Raw genomic sequence first — 17,782 nt, 5'->3', positions numbered from 1 at the left:
CACGAGCATCGTACGTTCCGCACACCTTTGTCAACACCGGCCAGTACCCGTCATTTAATCTGCAGACAACTCTAAGGGTAAGGAAATGACGGGAAGCCAGTGCGGCTGAGCAGGTGGAGCCCAGCGCAAGAGGACCCTGACAGGCGGTGGCACCGGGCACAGAGAACGCGTAGCCGGGAGGCACCCTCATTAACACTCGTTCTTGTTAACGTGCGCGCTCCCCAGGGGCTCAGGGCCCGGCGGGAGGCGCCTAGAGCCCGCCGCAGGGGCGTGTCCTCCACAGGCTCCGCCCCCACTGCGTGCGCACGTCGGACCGCCCTCGCGCCGCCCGCTCGGCTGCGGCGGCCGCGGCACTTCAGGGAGTCGCTGGCTGACGCGCGGGCGCGGCGACTGACTGACGGTCGAGCGGACAGGAGGCCGGTGAGTGGGCCGTGCCTTCCGCGGCCCTTCTCTGGGCTCCTCGGCGAGTCCGTCCGGCCCGGGCCTTTGGGAGCTGGGCCGGGCGGGCGGCGGCACGCTGCGGCCCTGGCGCCGGCCTGAGGGAGACGCGGCGGGCCGGGGCGGGGGGCGGCCGGAAACGGGAGGAGCGGGGAGGGGGCCGAGCTGAAGATACCCGCTTCCTACGCGCCGCTTCGGCGGGCCTGCGAGGCCAGAGCTGCGGGTCCGCGTTGGGCCCCATTGGGCCCAGCCCCTCGCGGCGTCACGAGTGCGCGGGGCGAGGTGACCCCGGGGGCGCCGCGTGCCGTCTTGGCGTTCTTGGCGGGGGTTGCAGCCCCCCCCCCGCGGTGGGCCCGCCGGGACCCCCGCCTGCCCCCCGGGCTCCCGAGGTCGGTGCCCCGCGTGGCGGCTGTTGCGGGCTCTGGGCTTCCTCCTGAGTCACCTCAGTCGGAAGGGCGCTTTGAGTCACTATCATGACTTCATGAGTGACCCGTGGCCGCCGGGGCGCAGACCGGTCGGGAGGGACCGACGCCCCGGGGCTGCCGGTTAGTCCGGGCGTGGAGTTTACCAGTCACGGCGGCGGCGCGCTGCTGTAGGTGTATTAATTGCCCGTGGTTGCCAGGAGCGCCTTGCACCGTCCTTGCACAAGGCCTGCCTGTGTCATGCGATTTAGGTGGATTCTGATGAACCGCTTGTTGTGGCCTGTGGCAGTTCGTGTTCGTGGTTCTCTGAACCAGAAGAGGCGGCGTGTGATTGAGGGGGGGTGGGGTGGGAAACACCGTATAATGCTCTGCAGTTCGCTGTCAGCCCCTTCCAAAAGCTTGTGAGTTGATAGGTTTTTCCACTTATACAATGGAATTAATGATGAGACGCGGGTTAAATGACTTCACCTCCATCCCACAATGGAGAAGACACCACAGATGGCTTTGATCCTAGTCATCTGCCTACAGAACCCATGCTCTTTCCTAAACAGCTTCGTAGAGATTGGAAGTGGATTATGTCCTTTAAACTCTCTTCCCTCTCCCGGTAAACTGTCTTCCAAGTAGAAAGAAACAGGAGCTTGGTGGTTTTGTGTATTTGAATTTACGGTTTGACGTTGGCTAGTGTGTTCTGCTTAAAATTTTAACTGCCATATTTAAAAATTTTAGTTTTTCTTTTTGCATGGAGTGGGTTAAGGAATACACTTCAGTAATATGTGCTTTATTCTTCTTTTAAAAATATTTCTTATTTATTTGACAGACAGATCACAAGTAGCCAGAGAGGCAGGCAGAGAGAGAGGGGGAAACAGGCTCTCTGCCGAGCAGAGAGCCCGATGTAGGTAGGGCTTGATCCCAGGACCCTGGGACCATGACCTGAGCCGAATGCAGAGGCTTAACCCACTGAGCCACCCAGGCGCCCCATATGTGCTTTATTCTTTAGTTTTTTTTTCTTTTCTCTTTCTTTCCTTTTTTTTTTTTTTCTCCAAGAAAAATCACAAACTTACCAGAAATTCGCAGCTTGGGCATTTACAAGTTTACTTGGTGGAATTGGAAACACTTTTAAATACAGCACCTAAGCCAAAACACTGGGAATTAAGGCCTCGGAAACAGTCACTGTGGAACCCCATCTAACTGGGGATGTGGGGACGAAAATCTATGGTTCTCTGATTTGCTTTGCTTTTATCTTCTGCTTGGGCCAATACAGTGAGATTCTGTGAGTCACTAGAGTCAGGAGTATGAGCTGCTCTAGATATGGCAGTGCCAAATGAGAAGATGAATTATAGAAAGTATTCATTGCCTTTTAGCTCACCCCTTACTGAGTTTGTTGAAATGCAAAATTGGACAGCTGGGGCCTTTGAGCTACCTTGATTTTTTTTTGTTTTCTTTTAATAGCTGACTCTCTTCATAGGACAATTGAACTCTGCATCGGTATTGCATCAAAAAGTAGAATTTCATTCCTTCAGGAAAAAGATATTTTTGAAAACTGGAATTGTGGGTTCATGTGGGTGGCTTATTCAGTTAAGTGTCTACCTTCAGTTCAGGTCATGATCCGGGGGTCCTGAGATTGAGCCTCATGTCCAGCTCCCTGCTCAGCTAGGCTCTGCTTCTCCTTCTGGCCAGCACCCCCCCCCCCCAACTCCCGCTCTCTCGATAAAATCTTTAATAAAATTTGGAATTGTGTATGTATTGTACAGTGAGAATTCAGCTTATTAACTTCTCGGTGAAAAAAAGGAAAAATGTGAACTATAAGTTACATCCTGGTATGTTCTTGGCCACAGTTAACTGAAAAGTTATACATGGACATTTAATGCAATCTTTTTTTCTTATAGTAATCAGTGAGAGAATTAAGAGCTCTGGATTACATATCTTTTGTAACACAGAGGGTTATGTGCTTTTTAACTAAATTTATTATGTCTGTTAGGTTTGTACAAAAACATAGGATGAAAGGTCTTTTGTTGTAATTTGAATGATTTCTCAGGATATTTTTGCAGTACTGAGAAGCAGTGCCATTACTGATTAATTCTTGGGAGGAAAAGAGGGAGGGACAGAAGAGAGACAGGAAAGAGTAGAAGGAGGGGGAATCTTTAATTGGAAGTTACTGTAACTGCTTATAATGAGGTCTTTTCTTTTTTTAAACACTGGAAGATATTTTACTATGGTGACCATGCAGGTGCGTTGCAATATTGTTCACTAGTATGGTTTACTTCTCTACACTGACTCCAGTTAGTTACCGTAAGATATTGTCTCCCATTGTATTATACATTTTAAAGCCAACTAATGAAGGCAGCTGCACCCCTCAGAAATTTTGGTTTTAAATTTCTAATAAATTTGACACGCAGTACTGAAGTACAGCAGCCCATAACTGATGGTCTCGTTGAGCAACATTACATACATTTATGAATATGCAGTTACATTTGTATATATTGCAAGAAATCTTTTCTGAATGACCATTGTCTTTTCATTTAAGAATAACACTGGTTACTGGAGCTCACTACAGATTATTTTTATTTATTTATTTATTTATTTATTTTTAAAAAGATTTTATTATTTATTTGACAGATAGAGATCACAAGTAGGCAGAGAGGCAGGCGGAGGGCTGGGTGGGGGGAAGCAGGCTCCCCGCTAATGCGGGGCTTGATCCCAGGACCCTGAGATCCTGACTGAGCCCAAGGCAGAGGCTTAACCCACTGAGCCACCCAGGTGCCCCTCACGACGGATAATTTTTTTTTTTAAGATTTTATTTATTTATTTGACAGACAGAGATCTCAAGTAGGCAGAGAGGCAGGCAGAGAGAGAGGAGGAAGCAGGCTCCCTGCTGAGTGGCTGAGCCACCCAGGCACCCCAGGACGGATAATTTAAAGGTATATAGCTATTGTAAAAGAAATCCATTTACAAACAGCCCACCCACAAGAACTACGTCTAAATTGCAATCATGACAGACTGAAATGGAGCTGGAAACTCTTCCTGGGTTGTCATATCAACAAATTTGTATTCCGACCTCACAAGGCAATATTTGAACTCTTCTTTAATTAAAAAAAAAATTTTTTTTTAAAGATTTTACTTATTTATTTGACAGAGAGAGGACGATCACAAGTAGGCAGAGAGGCAGGCAGAGAGAGGAGGAAGCAGACTCCCTGCTAAGCAGAGAGCCTGATGATGTTGAGATTATGATGCGGGGCTCAATCCCAGGACCCTGGGATCATGACCTGAGCCGAAGGCAAAGGCTTAACCCATTGAGTCACCCAGGTGCCCCTGAACTCTTAACTAGGCATTTCAAAACAGCAACTAAATTCATAAGTCTCTTATGTGAACAGTTATTTTTTTCTATTGCTTTGATATAATTTTCAAAGGCTTTTTTAGCAAACATGCATTTCTCTGTGTAATAGATTTTTTTTAAAGATTTCATTTATTTATTTGACAGAGAGAGACAGCGAGAGAGAACACAAGCGGGATTCTTGTGGGAGTGGGAGAAGCAGGCTTCTCACCAAGCAGAGAGCCAGATGCGGGGCTTGATCCCAGGATCCTAGGATCATGACCTGAGCTGAAGGCAGATGCTTAACGACTGAGCCACCCAGGTGCCCCTGGACTGAATTTTTTGTTTGTACTTCAAAGTGGTTGAATTGTTGGGGCGTGTGGCTGGCTCAGTTGGTAAACCTGCAACTCTTGATCTTGGGAGCTCATGAGTTCCAGGCCCCTGTTGAACATAGAGTTTACTTAAAAAAAAAAGTGAATTGTTAGGTATAAGATTAAGATGGTTAGTCAATTTGTAACCATTTTGTTTCACTCACAGCTATTCAACATTAGACAGTTTCATTTTACTTGTCTGTGTCTGTATCTAAATAGATACTCATTTATATTAGAGTGAAAAATAAATGGTTTGTTTCTTCCAAAAAAGGAAGTTGTAATGGTATATTTTTGACATGAGAAAAACATTTAAGCCCTTTGAGTTGCAGTTTCTGTATCTGGAAAATGGGGTTAATACTTATGAGGTTAAGATTAGCATCTTAGGGGAGCCTGGGTGTCTCAGTGGGTTAAAGTCTCTGCCTTCAGCTCAGGTCATGATCCCAGGGTCCTGGGATCGAGCCCCTCGTTGGGCTCTCTGCTCAACAGGGAGCCTGCTTCCCTTCCTCTCTCTCTGCCTGCCTCTCTGGCTACTTGTGATCTCTGTCAGTCAAATAAATAAATAAAATCTTAAAAAAAAAAAAATAGCACCTTAAAAGACCTTCAGTGCCTTGAATGGTGTTTATAGATCTAAGATGGGTTTTCACACTTTCCTATTTGGAAAGTTCGGGATTGGGCCAGGGAATAAGGTTTCCCATATGATTCTTGTTTAGGTCCCCCTGTCTAAAGCACAGGCTAGACCAAAGTGGGAGTGGCCTGGCAAGAGGGTAGAGAAGTGAGTGAGTAGGGTACATGAGGAAGTGGACGGCAGAAGAGGAAAGAAAGGGGTAATTGTTGCATGGCAGTGACTGCTGTCAGCTTGTATGCCAGAGGCGGAGCAAGTAGATGGTCTCTTCTTTCTGCTTAGGGGCAAAAATTAATTTTTGTCACATGAATAGAGTTGTTTCTTTCCCAGGAGTATCATAGGCCTAATTATTGCCATTGTTCTCAGTAACTTTAAAAAGGCTTTGGAGAGGAATGACATAACAGAGACAGGTGTCTCACTCCCTGCCTGTCTGACTTATTACTAAATAATCCCAGCTTCCTGCCTTCCCCCCTATTGGATTGCTTAGTCTCAGAAGAGTCGAGTTTCACTGTTTCGTTTTGTGTTCAACATCGCAATTACTGAGGGCTGTGGGAAAGCACTAGAGTGATTTAAACGGTCTGCCATCATGCTTTTAGCTGACCTAGTTGATTGGCCTTCCTCATCAGTTGCTATGATGGTCATACTTTTTATGCCAACACTGGGACTGAGCATACAGTGTACTCAAGGAATTGATGGGACAGGATATTTGATTTGAATCAGAACTGTCCTGGAAGATGTGGAACATAAGGTCAATCTTTAGCACTGTTGCTGTAATGTACAATCAATATTTATACTGTGGTACACCTTGTTGTGTCGTTTATCTTTTTTATCTCTGTCTCTCTCTTTTTTTTTTAAGATTTTATTTATTCATTTGATAGAGATCACAAGTAGGCAGAGAGAGAGGGGGGAAGCAGGCCCCCTTCTGAGCAGAGAACCCCATGCGGGGCTCGATCCCAGGACCCTGAGATCATGACCCGAGCCAAAGGCAGAGGCTTAATCCACTGAGCCACCCAGATGCCCCTCTGTCTCTGTCTTTACTGAAAGGTGTTTCAAGTCCAAACCAGGGTCTTAGGATTGTTTGTTATTACAGAGCCCACGAGCATTATAAACGCTTGTTGATGATGCTGTGGCATGTCATGTGCCCAAGTGTAGCCATGCTCTTTCTTAGTTACTGGATCTGCTCTTCTCTCTGGCAAGACCTTTACACACTGCTGCAGAGGAACTGTTGTCCCAAGGAATTACTTCCAGGGCAGCCTGGAGGAGGGCAGGCAGGTGAAGAGAAAGAATTGGTGAGCAAAACTATATGTGGGTTGGGAAAGGAGTGTAGGTAGTGTTTGAGTGCAGATGTAGTGAAGTGTTGGCCTTCACACCCTTGGTTTTCTACAGGAAGGCAAGGGGAGAGTCGGGCTTTCTCTTTGTTTAGTAATAGGTATCCCACTGATTAGAAAATAACTTTTAAATTTTTTTAGATTTTTAAATTTTTTAAAAAGATTGTATTTATTTATTTGACAGACAGAGATCACAAGGAGACAGAGAGGCAGGCAGAGAGAGAGAGAGGAAGGGAAGCAGGCTCCCCGCCAAGCAGAGAGCCCGACGTGGGGCTCGATCCCAGGACCCTGGAATCACGACCTGAGCTAAAGGCAGAGGCTTCAACCCACTGAGCCACCCAGGCGCCCCGATTTTTTAATTTTTTAAGTTATCTCTATACCCAGCATGGGGCTTAAACTTACAGCCCGGAGGGGTGCCTGAGTAGCTCAGTTGGTCAAGTGTCTGCCTTTAGCTCAGGTTATGATCCTGGGGCCCTGGGATTGAGTCAGCATCAGGCTCCTTGCACAGTGGGGAGCCTGCTTCTCCCTCTGTGTGCTCTGCCCGCTGCTTCTCCTGCTTGTATACGCATGCACTCTGTCTCTCTGACAAAGAAAATCTTTAGGAAAAAAAAAAAGAACCCGAGATCAAGGGTTGCATGCTCCACTGACTGAGTCATCTAGGTACCCCCTAGAAAATCTAAAACACTCGATTCCTTTACCACACACTTTTTTTCTTTTTTTTGGACAGCTTCTGCAAAATTTCCAAGTGTGTGTATTTTCCAAGTGTGTGTTTCCAAGTGTGTGTATTCAGTGTCATATATGTCTTGCTCTTTGTGTTTGCAAAATCCGACTAGAGGACCCAAAAGGAGAAAAGTGGAGTGACTAGCTGCTGTAGATTATTCTTTCTTGCCTTTGCGTTTGGCTTTTCTAGGGCACGTTGTCCAGTTTTAAAGTTATCGTTCAAGTGCAAATGCCTAAAGGTAGAAGGACAAAGAGGCAGTGGTGGTATCTGCCTGTTGGGCAGCGTGTATTTCCTCTTTGGTGTGCAGAATATTGGCCCTGAGGGGGTGTGCAAAACAACAACAAACCCAGCACAGTCCTTGTTCACATGGAGTTGGCTGTCACCTGGGGGAAACTCAAAATAGTAAAATTGCTTTTTTTTTTTTTTAAAGATTATTTATTTATTTGAGAGAGAAAGAGAGATCACAAGTAGGCAGAGAGGCAGGCAGAGAGAGGGGAAAGGAGGCTCCCTGCTGAGCAGAGAGCCCAATGCGGGACTCGATCCCAGGACCCTGAGATCATGACCTGAGCAGAAGGCAGAGGCTTAACCCACTGAGCCACCCAGGTGCCCCATAAAATTGCTTTGTTTATGATTGTCGTTCTGACACAGTATTTTGGGAGGTCAGGAAGGTGAAGAGCTGAGAAACAGAAAAGACTGAAGAACTTGAACTGAACCCATTGGGGTTAGGTGAAAGTACAGTAAGAGAAAAGAAGGCAGCCAAAGAAAGGGGGAAGCCCTCTTTAAAAAGTATTCAAGATCTCACTGAAAACATACTATGATGAAAATGTCTCTCATAAAGAGACTGCTAGAATGGAGATTCTTTTTTTTTTTTAAGATTTTATTTATTTATTTGACAGACAGAGATCACAAGTAGGCAGAGAGACAGGCAGAGAGAAAGGAGGAAACAGGCTCCCCGCTGAGCAGGGAGCCCGATGTGGGGCTCGATCCCAGGACCCTGGGATCATGACCTGAGCCGAAGGCAGAGGCTTTAACCCACTGAGCCACCCAGGCGCCCCTAGAATGGGGATTCTTAACCTGAATTCTGGGTCTGTGGGTAAACTTTAGGGGCCTGTGGTTACTCTGGAATGTCATTGACAACATTTTTTATATGTAATTGTCCTGTCATCTGATTCTGAAAGGGATTTGCAAACAAAAATGGTTAATGATTATTTTATTCTGGCAAATACCCTTCCTACCTATCTTCAGAAGTACATGTCTCTGAATTTCTGTTTTCAGATGAGGAAGTATTTGGGTGGAAGATTAGAGACGGAAACCATAGCATTCCTTTGTAAACAAACAGCTGTTCACCAAACACTGTCATGGGACATGCATGAGTGTTCATGCAAAGGACTGTGCCTTCCCAGGAAAGTGGTGGTCTAATTTGGTTTCCAGGAACAGGGTGGCTAATGCATCCTCCCTTACTAGTGTGGTTGAGGCTCCAGGTCTGCCCTCAGGGACCTTACAGTCAAGTGTAGTGGATACAGAATTGGAGCTAAGTAAGAGTGTTGCAGATGGGGTGAACTGAGGACGCAGAAACCACAGGCTTTTTGGAAGGCCAGGACGTTTTCAAGAAGCTGATGGACTGTTGGAAACAAGGTGTGAAAGAGTATAGGGAGCCCTGGCTCACCAGCCAAAAAGCTCTGGGCACGTCCAGGAACAGTGGCTAATCCAGGACAATTTCTTTCTGTTGCTTGGACGCACTAGTCTAAGACACTGTCCTAGAACCACTGTCACTTAGCACATGCAGCAGCAAATGGAAGCCATCTGTTTCAGAGCAAATAACTTAGCTTCCCTAGACTGCAGCCACCAAACTAGGCTCAGCTCAGAGTTCCTGAGGATGCTGAAGGAACTGAGCTCCTGAGTACCTGGCCTGGCTTTGTTTTCCATTTATTTTTAAAAATTAAGTAAGCTTTACACACATCATGAGTCTTGAATTCAAGACTCTGTAAATCAAGAGTCACACGCTCTACTGACCGAGCCAGCCCTTTGCCCTCTGCCACCACTTTAACTGTGGATGCTGCACTCATTGTATTTGCTTTATGTATTGGCCCTTTTTGTAGGGTTTGTTTAGAGAAAGGATTGAGGGGCACCTGGGTGTCTCATTTGGTTGAGTGTCTGACTTTTGGTTTCAGCTCTGGTCATGATCTCGGGGTTGTGGGACTGAGCCCCGCATGGAGCTCTGTGCTCAGCTCAGAGTCTGCTTGGGATTCTCTCCCTCCTCTCTCTCTGCTCCCCTCTCTCCTGCTCATGATCTGTCTCTCTCACTTTCTCTCCCAAATAAATAAATAAAAATAAAATCTTTTAAAGGAGGGGGGGGATGATGCAGTGCCTGGGTGGCTCCGTGGGTTGAGCCTCTGCCTTCAGCTTGGATCATGATCTCAGGGTCCTGAGATCGAGCCCCGCATCGGTTCTCTGCTCAGCGGGGAGCCTGCCTCCCCCCCCTCCCCGCCCCTGCCTGTCTCTCTCTACTTATGATCTCTCTGTCAAATAAATAAAATCTTTTTTAAAAGGGGGGAGGAATGAAAAAAGAATAAAAAGAAAAAAAGGGGGGGCGGAGATACCTCACAGAGCCCTGAACCACACGGTTCACTGCCTTTCTGGGCCTATAAGTTGTTGAATATTTGCTGTGCCCATCTTGTCTATCTTCTTTTTTCCAAAAGTTATTCATTCATTATTGCCTAATCATGTCCTTAGGCAACAGTAGATGTTCTGGGCTATTTGAATTTTTTCTTGAGAATGATTAATGGAGACAATGATGTTTGACCAGTTCTTGGGAACTTTTGGGAATTATAGGCACCCATCATGTAGTTTCCATGAGGGCTACCTATGGAAAAGGAAATTACTCAGTTTTACAGTGGCAAACTATTGTTTCTTTATTTTCTTTAAGTTGTGATTACTGTAGTGTTTTCTTACTTTTTCCCCTTGCAATAATGATAACTTTATTCCTTGGTGTATTTCCTCCAAAATGTGTATAGAGACAGGATGTAGGCTTGTTAGGAGGTTCTACAGCTGTTGCATTCTTTGGGTTGACCCCTTCCCTAGAGTAACAAACATAGAAATGTTGCTGTGTATCCCTTCTCTCCAGAGCCAGGTGGAGGAATAAGAGATTTTTACAGTGGGAGACATCAGAAAGTGTCAAGTGATTGTGCTTGCCTAGGGTGGAGGAGTGTTGGCAAGCATTTACCTTGACTGTTAAAATTTTGCCAATCCATTTCTTTTTTTTGTTGTTGTTGTTTGTTTTTTTTTGCCAATCCATTTCTTTAAAAAGAAAGGGGCATTGGGGTTGGGGGAGGATGCCATAAGGCAGGTTCTGCTTCTAATCAGGCTTTCACAGTCCTTAAAACAAAATCTGAAAGGTGTGTTCTCAGTATTTCTATTTGTGGCGTGTAAGAAAGCCATTTTAAAACCAATGCAATGCAATATGTCACCTTCAAATATGAAACTCTTAGTTGAGCATAAAGCATCCTGTGCTTGGTTCTCCGACCAATCGGATCAGCCAATCGCATCAGCAGGAATGTATGCAGTAAAAACGCTGACTCACTAGCCAGTCACTTTTCTTATTTCTGGGATTCTTTTCCTTTTTTTTTTTTTTTTTTTAAAGTAGGCTCCACACCCAGTATGGGACTTAAACTCACGCCCCTGAGATCAAGAGTCACATGTTCTGCCAACTGAGCCAGCCAGGCACCCCTTTGGGATTCCTTTTTAACTACCTTATTTGTCATCTGGTCTTTGAGAATACTTTATTCTGAGAATACCCCAAATTCTGGAAATCACTCATTGACTCAGCAAACCCTGATTGGGTGCCCTGTATTGGGCAATAGGAGAAAAAGATAAATGAACAGTAATCTGGAATGTAAATAAATACTGTAATGGGATACAAGTGCCGTAATAGATCATAAAAGGCTCCCTTAGGTAACTCTTAACATCAGGCCTCCAAGATCATCAAGCTCCTTGTTTTCTATACCTTATTTTTAGAAGTAGCAATACTGCATTTTTTTTAAAATAAATTTATTTATTTATTTCAGCGTAACAGTATTCATTGTTTTTGCACAACACCCAGTGCTCCATGCAATACGTGCCCTCCCTATTACCCACCACCTGGTTCCCCCAACCTCCCACCCCCGCCCCTTCAAAACCCTCAGGTTGTTTTTCAGAGTCCATAGTCTCTTATGGTTTGCCTCTCCTTCCAATTTTTTTTCTTTATAAACATATAATGTATTTTTATCCCCAGGGGTACAGGTCTGTGAATCGCCAGGTTTACACACTTCACAGCACTCACAATAGCACATACCCTCCCCAATGTCCATAACCCCCTCCCCCTCTCCCAACCCCACCTCCCCCCAGCAACCCCCAGTTTGTTTTGTGAGATTAAGAGTCATTTATGGTTTGTCTCCCTCCCAATCCCATCTTGTTTCATTTATTCTTCTCCGATCCCCCTAACCCCCCATGTTGCATCTCCACGTCCTCATATCAGGGAGATCATATGATAGTTGTCTTTCTCCGATTGACTTATTTCACTAAGCATGATACCCTCTAGTTCCATCGACGTCGTCGCAAATGGCAAGATTTCATTTCTTTTGATGGCTGCATAGCAATACTGCATTTTTGAAGGAAGAATATCAAGGAATAGGGGAGCAGCTCTGGCTGAAACAGTTGGGGGAAGCTCACAGCTTTTCCTGCTCTTCCTCATGTTAAATACCATCCTCCCTGCAGCTTACTGAGAAATGCCTCTCATTTTATTTATTTATTTTTAAATGTTACGTATTTGAGAGAGCACAGAAGGGGCGAGGGGCACAGGTAGAAGGAGAAGCAGGCTCCCTGCTGAGCAGGGAGCCCCATGTGGAGCTCCATCCTGGGACACCAGGATCATGACCTGAGCTGAAGGCAGCTTAACCGACTGAGCCACCCAGGCGCCCACCTCTTATTTTATAAATGAGGATGTTGGAATTCCCAGAAAGTCCTGTAATACAGCTAGCCAGTGCAGGCTGGGTAATAGTACTTAGTTCTGATTCTTAGTCTGCTTGTCAGTCATGCACCAGACTGACAGAGGATCATTAGATTTCTTCCAGCATTTTGTTCCATTACACAAAGAAGTCAGTACTGTCAGGGGATTCATCTCTACCTGGCTTTGTTACTGAGCTTGAAGCTTTAAAGGTTTTGCCTCCTAGTGATCCCAATACAAATCAGTCCTATTCCCAGGAAGGTACTGTGATTCCTTTCATTGTCATCTGTGGACAGTGCCAAGTTGCCCCATCTAGTAATAGCCTTTTCTATTTTCTGGTGTAAATTCAGTTTCCTCAGAAATTTCTGGAAATGACTTTTTTTTTTTTAAAGATTTTATTTATTTATTTGACAGAGATCACAAGTAGGCAGAGGGGCAGGCAGAGAGAGAGAGGAGGAAGCAGGCTCCCCGCAGAGCAGAGAGCCCGATGTGGGGCTCGATCCCAGGACCCTGGGATCATGACCTGAGCCGAAGGCAGAGGCTTTAACCCACTGAGCCACCCAGGCGCCCCTCTGGAAATGATATTTGATAAAGGTGTTGCAGTGTGAAGCACAGTACCAAAATCTCATCTTGTCTCTGTAAACTGATGAAGGGATGAGAAGAATATTAGATGGATGTCCTTTCTTGGATCATCTTAGTGCTGCTTCTGAGATTCAGGCAGGGTTTCTCAACCTTGGTGCTATTGACATTTTGGGCTGGATAATGATTTGTGGTGGTGGCGGGTGTGTGAGTGCACGCATGCATGTGTGTGCATACGTGCACTTGTGTTTGTCCTTTCTGTGCATTGCAGGGTGTTAAGCAGTGTCCCTGGCCTCTACCTGCTGGATACCGTCGAATGGCCTACCCCCCAGTTGTGACAACCAAACACGTCTTCAGACATTGCCAGATAACTCATGGGGATGGGTGTATGCCAAAATGGTCCCCAGCTGGCCACCATTGGGTTGGGGATTGAGTGTCATGAGATAAAAGTGCAAATCAGATTTATCACAGAGTCAAGTAAGTTTTTCAGTTACCTAAACCTTTATTTATAGTGATCAGCTATTCTAAAGAAACAAAACAACGTGCCCTGTCCTCCATCCTGATTCTCCATAGAGTGAAGGGAACCTTCATCCAACTCATGTTCAGAGTGTCCCTGAAAAAGTTTGAACTTCGGTGACCATCTTCTTTTTGGTCCTTTTCAAAATTTGTTGTGCTAGAAATTCCAAGATTTTTCTATTCCTTTCTTGGTACCTAGTGTTATCAGAATGAAAACAGAGGTTCTTCACAGTTAGCCTTGTGTGACCCCAGTACAGATTTGATGTTGCCTGTAAGGGTTTTCACTGAGGCAGGGGTATTTCCATTCCTTGTCTTAAAGTATATAGGGGGTTGCCTGGCTGGCTCAGTTAGTTAAGCATCTGCTTTCAGCTCAGGTCATGATCCCAGAGTCCTGGTTAGTGGGGAGCCTGCCTCTCCCTCTGCCTGCTAGCTCTCCCTCTCTGACAAAATAAATAAATAAAATCTGAAGAAAAAAAAAGGGGGATTTGAGAACACTTGTTAACTTTAAACTTTAGGGGACACTTTCTTCAATTAACATTATACAACATGTTGCAGTTCTAGAAGTAATTTATCTCATTTAATTCTCATATCTACCTTGCAGAGTTACTACTGTCCTTACAGGTGAAGAAACTGAGATTCTGACAAGTAGCCAGTCCAAGGCCACCCAGCTGGTGTGTGACAGAACCAGGCTTTGTTCTCAGTTGTACCTGACTAGAACCTGGGGCTTCACCACTTCCCTGCTCTTCCTTTTAGCCTTGTGGCCTTGGCTGAGGTCAGGTCAAGTAGCATTTGTTGGGTGCCTGCTACAGGTCATCTCTAAAGGTCATGCGGGCAGCCCTTGCCACGACTCCTCCTGTGTCAGTTCAGCATGTCAGCATTGTTTTGTGCGGAAAGGACTTGGATACATATGCTTGCTGTTAGACTGCTCTGTGCCCCTGACCCCTGTGCCAGTGGTGGTACGGTTCCATGGGAAAGCTGAACTCCTTACTCTGAGAAAGTCCCAACAGCTGCTGTTGCTGGTCCCCTGCTGCCATAGACAAAGCTTTTGTAGGATGGAGCCAGCTTCTTGGAGTTACTGGTTCTGAGTCTGGGCTTGTTTCCTTGACCCCACTCCACTTACCCTCCCCACCCCTTCCTTCCCTCCACACCCCCCATCAGAATCTAGGCAGCCCCTCCCTCCACCCATCACTGTGAAAAAGCCTGGGAATGATACCTAACCCTGTAGGCCTGTGTGAATATGTTAAGACCCCTTACAGGTCCAAAGTGAGATATAGGAAGCACCTTGTTAGAATGACCAATACCTTGGCCTGTGGAGTTCCTGATCTTATATGAAGTTTATGTTGACATACTAACTATCCATTGTATTACTGTTCCCAAGTTAGACATATATTTTTAGTAGAAAAGATGGGACCAAATATATATATATATATATATATATATATATATATATATATATATATGATTTTATTTATTTATTTGACAGAGATCACAAACAGGCAGAGAGGCAGGCGGGGCATGGGGGGGAAGCAGGCTCACCGCCAAGCAGAGAGCCCGATGCGGGGCTCGATCCCAGGACCCTGAGATCACAACCTGAGCCGAAGGCAGAGGCTTAACCCACTGAGCCATCCAGGCGCCCCCCCCCCCATATACATAGTTTTAAAGATGTATTTATTTATGAGGCAAGGGAGGGATAGAGGGAGAGAATCTCCAAGCAGACTCCTTGCTGAGGACAGAGGCCAATATGGAGCTCCATATCACGAGGTCATAGCCTGAGCTGAAAACAAGAGTTGAATGCTTAACCAACTGAGCCACCCGGGCACCCCAGGACTGAGTAGATTTTAGACACTCAGCACATGTAGAACATGCTTTTAGATTCTTGAAACCAGATCTTCTATTTCTCTGTAGTTACTATGGTGATAGGTGCTATAGAGATGTGCAAATCCTATTGTGACCTCTCCTTGGTACAAGGATGCCGTGAGTCTCTGGCTTCATTTTCCACCAAGGCCTGGCAGGTCTGGCTGCCTCCCTTCATGCACTGAGTGGTAGAGGCACTGTCCTCCCCTCTGAGACCAGCTGTCTCCTGCCTTGGCCTGCCCTGCTAGTCAACAAAAGCACGGGTCGCCGGGGAACAATCTTCTCAGGTTGCGGTGTAATCTGAGTGAGTGAAGGTGAGTGTTGTGGGATGGGCAGCACCAGGTTCTGAAGCTTCTGAAGCTTCAAATGGGAGCCTGAGCATTAAGTTCTCAGAAATCATAGGACTGAGCTAACCTTTCATACAAAGAAACAAATGGCACTCGGTGGTTTAGAAAACCCCTCCACTGCACATGTAAATGCAGTGTAGTATAGCCTCATTTTCCATTTTGCTAGTAGTCTGTGGTGATATCCTACTAATTGCACATCCATGTTCGCTGGGATATAGGAGGAGTGAGCTTGAATTCAGGAAGGACTCGGGTTTCATCCCAGCTCCATTATTAACTATCTAAGTGACCTTGGCTGTATTACTTAAGCTCTCAGTCTTTATTTCTTCCTGGTCAATGGGACCCCGCTTGAGAGTGACTTAACCTGGTATGCCCGGGTCTTTTATTTATTTATTTATTTAAATTTTTTATTTTTTAGATTTTATTTATTTACTTGTCAGAGAGAGAGCAAAGCAGGCAGAGTGGCAGGTGGAGGCAGAAGAGAAGCAGGCTCCCCGCTGAGCAAGGAGCCCAATGCGGGACTCGATCCCAGGACTCTGGGATCATGCCCCGAGAGGAAGGCAGCAGCTTAACCGGCTGAGCCACCCAGGCGTCCCTGCCCGGGTCTTTTAGACTTCACTCTGGTGCTCTTCCTCTGTACCATCCTCCAAGGTAAACTTGAGGACCTTCTGTTCTTGTGGGGGTGCTGCTGAGCCTCTGCTGAGTCTCTCCGTAGAGAGGAAAGCACCTGGGAGCTGATAACACTTCATTTTCCAAAATGAAGATTCAGCAGAAGTATCCTAATTAGCCACTGTCCCTCGACCCCCAAATGCTGTTTGTCGTCACCATATCTGTGAGAGAAGCTGAAGCCACATGCGACAACTGTTACACCCAAGCGAACAGGAATAATGACAACTCTGCTTAAGCTGCAGGACACGTTTTCAAGATTGTTCTGAAGTTGGAATAATTTTCACTTGATGGTACCTAGGGGTGACCCATGGACTTGTCAGCATTTCCTATGTTAAAACCACCCCTTGCGGGATGTCTGGTGCCTATTCTTATAAGATATGGTCCTCACCATTTTAGAATTCAGTCAGTGCATCAGCCCCCACCCCACGTGCTTCTCATGGGAAAGTCTTTGTGTTCTCAGCCCTGAGACCTGGTCCTTTTACATGAGGTGGGGTGATGCTCAGGGAATAGGGGAGTCATATTTATTTCATTCATAGTAGCAAGTCTTTTTACCAGGACTTCTCTTTGGCGGCAGCAACAGTAGACTCCTAGCCTGTACTCTGAGCTCTTTTCAGTGCTTCAGGTTTCATCCCCAGTGTCTGCTCTGAGTGCTCGCTCACTTGTATTTCAGCATGCTGGAGATGAGCACGCCCCTGTCCCGAGTAAAAGAAAGGGTGACGTCGTGGACTTCCTGAGTGGTCAGGTTTTGAGGTTACTAAGAGGCTAGTGCCTCTGGACTAGGTAGTGGTTGTTTTGGTTTCGGGTTGCTTATTGTCCAGATGTGCAAATGTGTGCTTAGTAAATCTGATGCAAGAGTGTTGTGTCCCTGGAGTCTACTTTTGCAGGATTCCTTGTCTGAAACTCACTCTTGAGCAACAGGTTAATAGTCATCCAGTCGATGAACAGTGGGATTGAATTTACCCAGTGATTAAAACGAAAGGGATGAAGGTTGTGTGTAAGATTTCCCGAGGAGTGGCAGCACCAGAGTTCAGAGGAGAGTTCATGCTATCCCTTGTATGAATTCTGAAGCTGTTGACCTCGATGATGTGGTTTCTTCAGAGTTTTGGGAGGCCTCTGTCTTCAGGTGTCTTGTGTTAGTGCAGAATCAATCCTGCACACTGCTCCCAGCATCTGCAACGAGAAGACCTCGGGTTTGACCTGCTCAGAGTTATCTCTTGGTTCACTGGATTTTGTCTTCCTTCTCAGTGTTTCATAATCACTCAGCTGCTCATTCTTTCTTTTTCTTTTAAAGATTTATTTATTTATTTGACAGAGCACACAAGCAGGGGGAGTGGCAGACAGGGAGAGGGAGAAGCAGCCTCCCCACAGGGAGCCCTGGCTCAATCCCAGGACCCTGGGATCATGACCTGAGCTGAAGGCAGACCCTTAACCAATGGAGCCACCCAGGTGCCCCTTAACTGCTCTTTTTTTTTTAAGATTTGATTTGTCAGAGAGAAGGGGAGGGAGAGAGAGAGAGAGGCAGAGGGAGAAGCAGGTTCCCAGCTGAGCAAGGAGCCCAATGCAGGACTCCATCCCAGGACCCCGGGATCACCACTTGAGCTGAAGACAGACGCTTAACTGACTGAGC

General features: G+C 46.0%; 1 protein-coding gene across 3 annotated transcripts in view; it reads left to right on the top strand.

Moving 5' to 3' along the window:
• The first annotated feature begins 319 nt into the window (after positions 1–319).
• The window catches only part of HMOX2 (heme oxygenase 2), a 31,053-nt gene continuing 13,590 nt past the window's right edge, over positions 320–17,782 (top strand). For all 3 annotated transcript variants that reach the window (XM_045994290.1, XM_045994288.1, XM_045994289.1), the window contains exon 1: positions 320–420. The gene's annotated coding sequence lies outside the window, so the exon portion shown is untranslated. The remainder of the gene's footprint in view (positions 421–17,782) is intronic.

The sequence above is a fragment of the Meles meles genome, chromosome 21, assembly GCF_922984935.1.
Source record: "Meles meles chromosome 21, mMelMel3.1 paternal haplotype, whole genome shotgun sequence".
NCBI lineage: Eukaryota > Metazoa > Chordata > Mammalia > Carnivora > Mustelidae > Meles > Meles meles.
Note: the sequence above shows the minus strand (reverse complement) of the source record. Positions and strands in the feature narration are given on the sequence as shown.